The 6,762-nt window shown below is 42.3% G+C and overlaps 1 long non-coding RNA gene across 2 annotated transcripts in view; it reads right to left on the bottom strand.

Annotated features, from left to right (window-relative positions):
* LOC110396736 overlaps nucleotides 1-6,191 on the bottom strand; it is a 17,512-nt gene extending 11,321 nt beyond the window's left edge. Inside the window, exons 1-2 of one of the 2 annotated variants that reach the window (XR_002437217.1) lie at nucleotides 5,899-6,191; nucleotides 5,685-5,798 (exon numbers count right to left, since the gene is read on the bottom strand). This is a non-coding gene — a long non-coding RNA (uncharacterized LOC110396736). The remainder of the gene's footprint in view (nucleotides 1-5,684; nucleotides 5,799-5,898) is intronic. The other variant, XR_002437218.1, reaches the window with a different exon arrangement.

The following is a 6,762-nucleotide window of genomic DNA, read 5'->3' as shown; positions in this document are numbered from 1 at the left end:
TTGATATATTTAGTAAAATTAGTTGTTCCTCCTCAGATCGGTGCCGCTGTTTTTTGTGTTAGATCCGTCTACGGGTCCCCCTCTTCCCAGGTTGCGGCTCCGCGGCTTCTCTGCCGCTTTAGCCACCGGACCGCCCGGGGGCTGGCTCTTATCGCCGGCGATTTTTTTTTCTTTCCTTCCTCTTTTCTCGTCTTTTTTTCTTTTGGGCCTGTCCCCCCTTGTCACGGACGCAGACCCTTAGACAATACCGTGACATCAGCAAAGGACCCAAGGAGTTGGGAGGAAACAGAATTAAGGCAGCTGATTTAAGCTGGGCAAAGGGACATTCCATACCATATGACATCATATAGAAGGAGCTTTGTAAGGGGTGGGAGTTCATCTCTCTCTCTTCCACTGCTCGGAGGGGGCTAGCTGGGCATCAGTCAGTGCGTTGCAAGCAATTCCTTCAGCAACACTTATATACATTTTGATATAATTCATGACTATTATCCTTTTCCTTTTCTCTACTTTAGTAAATATCTCAACCCACAAGTTCTAACTTATTTCCCCCCCCCCCCCAGTTCTTTCCCTCACCCCACTGGGAAGAGGGAGAGTGAGCTAATGCCGGCATGGTACTTAGCCATCTGCTTGGCTAAACCACAACAAGAAGTGAAATAAAAGTTGGACAACAAAGGTAAAACCAAAAGATAAGGTGGCAGGATTTAAAAGCTGGCTGGTTTTGTATTGTCAGTGCCTGTGGGTCATTGTGCTTGATTCGGCATCTTGAAGCTCTGTCATACTAGTTACCATAGAATCCTTAGAATTGGATGGGACCTTTAAAGGTCATCTAGAGCAACTCTCCTGCAATGAACAGGGACACGCACAGCTAGATCAGGTTACCCAGGGCCTGATCCAGCCTTACCTTGAAAGTCTTCAGGGACAGGGCATCAACCACATCTCTGGGCAATCTGTTCCAGTGCCTCACCACCCTCACTGTGAAAGACTTTTTTCCTTGTATCTAACTTAAATCTACCCTCTTTGAGCTTGAAACCATTTCCCCTTGTTCCATCACAACAGACCCTGCTAAAGAGCCTGTCCCGTTCTCTCCTGTAGCTCCTCTTTAGGTATTGAAAGGCCGCTATCAGGTCTCCCCAGAGCCTTCTCTTTCCCAGGCTGAATTGCCCCAGCTCTCTCAGCCTTCCCTCATAGGAGAAGTTTTCCATCCCCTGGATCATTTTTGTGGCCCTTCTCTGGATGCACTCCAGCAGGTCTATGTCTCTCCTGTACTGAGAATTCCATATCTGGATCTATACTCCAGCTGAGGCATCACCAGCACAGAGTAGAGGGGCAGGATCACCTCCCTCGACCTGCTGCCCATGCTTCTTTTGATGCAGCCCAGGATCCAGTTGGCTTTCTGGGCTGCGAGGGCACATTGCTGGCTCAGGTCCAGCTTGCCATCCACCAGTACCCCTCGGTCTTTTTTGGCAGAGCTACTCTCAATCCTTTCCTCCCACAGATTATATTGGTAGTGGGGATTGATAACACTTTGAACACTCAGGAGTCACTGCGGAAAAGGCTACAGATATTAAAAAAAAATGTTAGATCCAGGTTCACTATGCATCAGCAGTAAGCTTGTAGGAAGCTTTCCTCATCATTGAAAAGCAACAGGCCTGGCCACAGGGTACTCCAGCCTATCTACAGTCTGAAGTATCCTCCAGAGGTTCCCTATTTTCTCCGTACACAGTCCACCAGAGGAATTGCATCCCTCAGTTAGGTATCTAAAATTAGATAGGATAAGTGCAGGCTTCCAAATTGAAGAGCTAAGACTTCACATTAAAAAATACTTTTAAAAAACACCAAGAAAGCTCAATGTTGAGATATATTATAGCAAAGTGATATATTAGTCAGAGGTAATCAGCAAGAACTCCTGTTATTTAAAATTACACTTGCAGAATCCTTTATAGGTTTGCTATGAGTCAAAACAATCAAGACCAATCAATCTCACACATTAGCCTCGCTGGCCACACAGTACAAGGCATTCATTGCCTCCCTGCCCCTGGAACAGGGGCTTCAGGCAATGTGGCTATGACTGAACAAGTGAGAAAACCATGGGGGCCAGATACTGCAACTCCAAAATCTGTGAGTGAAAGGCAAAGCATGCATGCATGCTGGGGATGCCATTCAAGCAGCAACTGGTCCCCAGTGACAAACAGGCACTGTGAAGAAGGGCTCCCATTTTCATGTACACCCAGCACAATGAAGGTACCGTTTAGTGTCCGTTGTGGCCATGACACGTTTATTCAAGATGGGGGACAAAAATGACCTTAATGGTCATGTATCTCCAAAATATTCAGTCTGCAGCCAGCACAGTATTCTGCAACATGACAGGCTGCATACTGGGAGCAATTTATACTTTGCTCCGTGCATTTCATTGACCTCTAGTAATCTTCCAGGTGGAATTCAATGTGACAGTTTTAACCTACAAAGCCATCAGTGCCTTGAGGCATTTTTTGCTTAGAAATGCCCCTTCTGTCCATATCATATGCTGATGTTGTCTCTCAGGGGACCTGTACCCCCATAGTGTGTCAGAACCCTCCATTGTTTTTTGCTATCATTCTGTGCAAGCCATCAATTCTCTCCTCTCCAAAGCTACACTGAGCAGCAGTGGATCTATTCACAGGTACACCCCTTATGTAGCCCATTACTTGTAACCAATGGTTAAAGTGCCTGGGGCACAGAACAAGTTCCAACCCATATTCTAAAAAGAGCAAAAGATGAATAAAAGAACAGTTGTCTGCTACTTTTGCAGTTAATTATCCACATGCTTACTTTCATCTCCCCCTCCCAAGCACCTATTTGAGGTCTAAGCTCTCATGTCAGATGCCAGCTATTTTTGCACAGTGTGGCACCAAGGAGCAGCACCAACACATGTTCACCATTTGACTGCACTCCCTTCTTCTACACTCATCATGCTCAAAATTTGACATTACGCATCCAGTGAAGCAGAGAGATGTTGATTCCTTCAACCGCCTTCTTAAATATCCCCAGCATGCTCTTTCTGTTCATCTAGTCTCCATATGATTTTCTGTCACTTGCCAAACTAGAATCTCCTCAGCACTCGCTTACAGGTCTCCTATGGGCTATACCATTTTCTTTTTGTTGGCAGAGAGTTTTTTAGTGCCTCTGACCCCAGCCTAAGCTTATTCTCTCTCTGTGAGCAAAATGATAGCCGTAGAGCTGACTGCTAGAGAGAGAAACTCACCAAGTCAGGTTATTTGTGCACACATTGATTTGTGGTACTGTGTTAGGATCAGACTGCTTCACTATTACACGAACAGATGCCTTTTGAAAGAACGAGAAGAGGATTTAAGCTAGCAATTTAAACACCAAACCAATAGGTACTTTAGAAATGAGATAGAGGGAGAATGCTATCTTCTATAGCTGTTGTAAAGCCCAGCTCTCTCAATATTTTGAGTTCATAAGAATGGCAGGTTGATAGCTCCCTTTCCATGCATTCAGAAGTGCAGGCAGAGCTGGCAGATGCTTTGCCTTTATGTTAGGATACAGTGTGCTGACTTTTTGTAGATCTTACCAAAGCAATCACTAGCCTGGAGACCTCCAACCAGCTGGTTATGCAGCTGTCTAATAACTATCAGATGGCTTCCTGCTAGAAGAGAAAGGGAGCTGAGGAAGATGGAGTGAGACTAATTAAAAAAGAAAAACATTGAATATGTTGCTTTTAACTTCCCGCAGCTTGGTAATTCAACTTCCTAAATTAGCACAAGATAATGGAAAAAGCCAGGAAGTGATCAGGGGCAATCAGTGAAATGGCATCAGAAATCTATCCAGTGTCCATATCTTCCATATCTTTCATTGCTGTCATGATTGTTATAGTATTTTCAATCTTTTTGAAGTCAGTTCTCTGAAAATACGTGATTGGCTGTGAAAGAAATAGTTAGGAAGATCATCTTTCCTCCTGAAGTTCCTCAAAATTCTACAGAGTAGCAATGAAGATATATCTTCACTAATTCTAACACTTTATTAGCACTTCAGAGGTGGAATGGGAGGAATTACATCTAAGTTTGTGTGGAGGCACTGAGGTTTGACCTATGGTTGAAGCAGAAAACATCTCATGGCAAACACATTCTTTTTCTGAATGTTGAAGTTACAAGTATGTTAAGGGTTCAACAGTACTTTTTATTCCAGTGTGAAAATATAGCATTCGGAAACATTTGATTAAACAGAGGAGCAGCTTCAGAAAGTGAATGAAAAAGAGAGTGTGTAGTATAGCACAGCTGCTATGCCATTGCGCTTGCATGGGATTGAGGCTCCCACTAACAATGTTCAAAACAAGGATTTCAACCAATGTCTCCTACTCACAAGAGCTTGTTTCAACCACCAAGCTGAACACTCAGAAACATTTCTACTTCACTCTTGTCTTTTGAAGCTGGGGTAGCACTTCTTAAATATGCACTGGCGCAGAGACAAGAAACCACATAAATAGCCTTAATTTTGTAGCTAAATCAGTTTCTCCACTTTGTGTCTGTGAATATTTAAGGCTAACTCAAAGTCGTTCCACTGCAAGCTTCAAAAGAACAGCTCAGTTCAGAACACACAATAGTAAGCAGTTTGGTCACTCTCCTGAGGTACAGAAGACATAGTGAAGACCATATATCCTCAAAGAAGCAGGAAGTGCTGTGAACAAGTCTTTCAACCACAATGAGCCTACCCCAATATGTTTTTAAAAGGACAAAAGAACAGAAACTCTAATGTCATTTTTGCGAATGAGGCTTAAATGCATAGTGTTTGTCCAAAAGTATATAATGAAATATACCTGAACTTGTTAGTAATTTTAAATTGACTTGTCTTTTTTTTTTTTTTAAATGAGAGTTGTGTACATACACACCAGCACATGATTGTTCACCTTTAATTATATTAAGATCCTCAGAATCAAATTAGATCAGATATAGATTGCATTCAGAAGTGGAAAATAGAGCTCAGGTATAATTAAATATCAGGATAATATCCTCTCCCAGAAAATTTCATGCCATGATAGAAGAACCAAATACTATAAAACTCAAGTATACTAAAGTACAGTAAAAAAAATAAAGGTAGAAGAGAAAAATAGAAAGGGCAATTGACTTATTTCAAAATCAGTTGCTGTCAGGAAATATCTGGTAAATCCACTAATTATAAAACTTCAGCAGACTAAAATCTAGCCCAGAACTTCCACCTACTGTGGTCTCAGATACCATCTCAAGCAGAAACTTCAGCCACGTGAACCCTGTGTGTAAAACCTCCTCCATGCAAGAGACAAGGGCCTGCGGTCAGCTTGCTAGGGCTTCGCATTAAGACAGTTCACTTGCTATTTACGTGGGAAGAGGAATTAAGGACCAGAGCAAAATCACAGAGGAAAACTGTGAAAAGTAAAAATGAATTTGTGCAGTGTCTTGGAGCATTTTATGACAAAGTAAGAGGAGTTGAATTAAGTTATCTATGGTCAAGTCTAATCACATAATACACTATCTGGCATTTCCCTCATCCTCTTCAGTAACTTGCTTTACCAGCCATTAACCCTTCTAGTTCAGTGTAAACAGCACCAAGCAAACTCACTGCAAAGCTGCTCAGAATGAAAGGCTCTACAAAGATAAATTCTCAGAAATAGAGCAGAACACAAAGGAAAGGGAGATGGAAACAATACTTACCAATCTCCTGTTCCAGGATGGTGCAGAGAAGGCATCTCTTTTGGCAATAGTTGGGTCCTGATGAATGTTAGAAGAAAGAAAGGTGCCTGGATATAGGGAGTAGGTGGGTCACTACTGTATGCAGGAAGAAAAGTGAACCAGCGGGGGTGAAGACTTTGCAGGACTCAACAGATGAAAATACATCCAGAACTTGAGGTATAAGAATTACTCATACCGTTCCTCTAGAAAGCTGGGGCTGGACCTTGGCAATATTTCAGCCCTGAGCAGTATAAACAGTAAGATATCATGAACCAGGGCACACAACAGTCATGAGAGTTGGTCCTTGGAAGCAATGAAACTATTTCTGATAATTTCTTCATGATATCAAGCAAAGCATCTTTGAGAATATCAATAATCACATGTAGGAAAAAGTTGACCCACGCACATGGTAAAGAGGATCTCTAGCTATAGAACACTCCTCATGAAGTAGCCTCCATCTATAAGATCTTCTCCCTTTAGAGACTAGACCTTCAATGAGCCCGGGAAGCTCTGGTCACGTGAGAAGCACAGGTGAATTGCTTGCACCTGTATTTTCCTGGGCCAGCCACCCCCCCCTTCACCAGGTGCTCAATCATCAGTTCAGGCTGCGACAAAACAGTTCCCCTACAATGAGATTAAAAATATTTTCTAAAAGAGGCTTTTTTTCTGATTTCTTCTCTTCCTTTGGGACATACAAACTTGGATTGTATTTTCTAGTTTTCCTCTACAAATGTGAACTGTAAGGAGTCCTCTACTGAATTATTTATTCTTAACTGAGAATTGATATTTCTGCAGCAGTTCCATCTACACTCTTCAGCTCTCTCTCCATTACTATACCACCAAATATCATGACTTCAAGATCTGTTTTTAATTTTCTGGGATACTATTCTTCCTCCTCAGCAGCAAGCCAGTGGCATTTGTTCTTCTCTGTGGGTTTGCCTCAAACTGTCCCAGCTCCCTCTCTTACATACAATTGAATTCCTATTGCCTCCACTACTTCTAAGACTAAATCACGTTACTAGGAGTAGAAGTGTGACTATTAATAGAAAATGAAAAGAAT

The sequence above is a fragment of the Numida meleagris genome, chromosome 3 (assembly GCF_002078875.1).
Source record: "Numida meleagris isolate 19003 breed g44 Domestic line chromosome 3, NumMel1.0, whole genome shotgun sequence".
In the NCBI taxonomy this organism is placed as follows: Eukaryota; Metazoa; Chordata; class Aves; order Galliformes; family Numididae; genus Numida; species Numida meleagris.
This window is presented reverse-complemented; position numbering and strand designations above follow the sequence as displayed.